Below are 2,830 nucleotides of genomic sequence, written 5' to 3' on the forward strand. Positions count from 1 at the left end.
TATATATATATACGTATACAAATATATATCTATATGTATACATAATTTATATAAATAAGGATAAGATCGATATTTAAAATATTGATTTTATCAAGTGGCCAGCATGGGAATAAAAACTATCAAAGGTAATAATTATTTAAAATTATAATACAGGGTATCTAAGAGATACCGCCACAATATTGTGGTTTAGAGTCATGATTTGACTGCTATTTTTCAGCGTGGCGGTATCTCTTATAATTTCTGCACATCTTTTTCTTCGGCTTGCATTTACTACATCTAAAGTGGGTTTCAGTCGGCACAATTCGATGGGAAATTTTATACTTGACACTAGTAGTTCAGCGGGCCAAGTTAATTGCGGTCACCAAGATGTTGTGGTAACTCGGAAGGTTTTACACGTAGTGGCCATCTCCTTGGTGAACTGCTTTACAGGGCCGGATATATCCACTTATGCTGGAGTTGCCTCTAAGCTATCAAAGAGAACAACTCACCGCCTGAAGGACTCTACTCCTTGAATTGCAGTCTAAGCTGATTTGTGATTCTCCTAGTCACTTCATGGAACCAATGATGAGACATAGCGATGGCATCCATAAATGGGTCGCTGACAGGTGACGAAGAGACTAGGAGAATCCCAGGACATGATGACTCGATAATTCTTCGAACCAGGATAGAACAGGGAACAATAATGGCTAAAGTGTGATTCGACACTCAAAATATAGGAGCTCTAGATACAGATCCCCACAACAAGTATCAGTTTAAAACCATCCCCAGTTCAAGTGTATGTGACTGGTTGTATGTATGTATGTATGTATGTATGTATGTATGTATGTATGAATATTTCTATGTATGTAAATATGTATGTATGTACGTATATATGTTTGTGTGTATGTATGTATCTCGCAAATAAAATATAAAATAAACTATCTTTCTAGTATGTGCATTATTAAGTTACATACTTTTTCGCATTTTAATGAGAAATTTTGTCTATGCTTCATTAATAATTATTGATGTAGCGATATAAACATACTATCAACTTGCATTTGTTTCATTAATCTTTTCACTTCCATTATATCATCTTAACGAACTATTCAGAGACTCATTACTCAAACTATTCTCCTTGCAAAACGTTGTACTATTAAGTTCAGATCTTGCAAATATCGATTTATGAGCACTTTAGTGAAATTAGTCAGAAAGTATGACATACTTTTTTTAAACAATATATTCATATTTCGTTTGCCTTCTGGCAATATACGTTACAAACAAATTCAACAATGCTTCATTTCACCTCATCTGAAATCTTCTTAAGAAGTAACGTGTTCACAATAATCATTTGGTCATGATAACATAAAATATTATATTAACCCAGCTTTACATTGTGTCTGAATTATCTTGATGTGTCACTATATAAAGCGAAATGTGATATTACTTTATTTGTAAGGCTTGCTTCCGAATAGGGCCATCTGCCCGAAAGCTTGTGGTGAAGATTTTGAGGTAATTCTTGAAAATCTTTATAATTCAGGTCAGAGAATAAAAACAAAAGCTCACAGTGAACAGATTACATACGAAATATTAAAGATAAAAGTGTTCTTAAATTTTTATTGTTGTTGTATTTTATTATTCTTTCTTTTAAAAGAGTAGTTAGATATAGAAGTTTATGAGCACAAAATAAAATATCAGTATAATGTCTATTTTGAAATGTTTATCATTGTAGGTGGATAGTTTTCCTTCATATTAGACCGGGATTAAAGTTTGTAAAATACAATAAAAATTACTTTGATCGAGTAAACATGTGTTTACAATGTTAGCAATCATGTAACGGTTTAATTAATCACAAACAAGCATTTTTACCATTTCAATCAAATTAGCGTATGATAAATAATAATTAGGTACACATGCTAAAAATATAAAGGCCTGTTTTTTTTTTTAAGTTCGTCATTTTGCAATTGACAGAAGCGGTTTAAATTACTAATAAGTGTCCTCTTAAGTCAAATCTCAGTAATGTACATATAGTGAACTACTAATGATATTAATGAATTTGTGAGTAAAATATATATAGAATGGATATATATTTATAACAAAAAGTAATCATGCACACAAATACACACAACACAAAATATACACACACAACACCGACACACACACATGCGCATTCAAATACACACACAAACGTGTGTGTGTGTATGTACAGTTGTATGCAAGATTTCATTTTAATAACAATGCATATCATATGTACTTGAAAGTCCACCGAGCAATTAAGAGTTTCAGGAGGCATTCTGTCTATATGAATCTTCTAGAAACAATGAAAAATGAAACGTCAAAAGTTTCATAGACAATTACATCTTCATGTGTTCCAGAATTTACAACATACACAAGCTAAATCATCGTTAACCAAAGATTTGAAAAAATAATAACTTGCAATTTTCATTGAATCTGTCACTTTCATTTCCTTTCTCTTTAACTCTTCATATGTGTGTGCATATTTGTGGTTTGCACCAAGCTATCGCCGCATGTACGACGATGATGCCAACTCATACATAGACATGGCACACAAGGAGTCCGACGGAATAAAATTTCATACGAGATTCAAATATGCTGATATTGCTACGCCAAAAACTGGATATTAGATATGGAAGAAGGACACTCATCACATTTATTGGGAGTTACATGTATGGAAAGCTGTTGGTCAGACGTTCGTGGATTGCGCTCAAAGGGGTCAAGAGCAATTTCCACTAGCCGACGATTAAGCTCCACGAGCTTTGAAGCTTTAAATACTAAGGAATTATAATCAAACTGTTTTGATCCATATATATATATATATATATATATATATATA

The sequence above is a fragment of the Octopus bimaculoides genome, chromosome 3 (assembly GCF_001194135.2).
Source record: "Octopus bimaculoides isolate UCB-OBI-ISO-001 chromosome 3, ASM119413v2, whole genome shotgun sequence".
Lineage (NCBI taxonomy): Eukaryota > Metazoa > Mollusca > Cephalopoda > Octopoda > Octopodidae > Octopus > Octopus bimaculoides.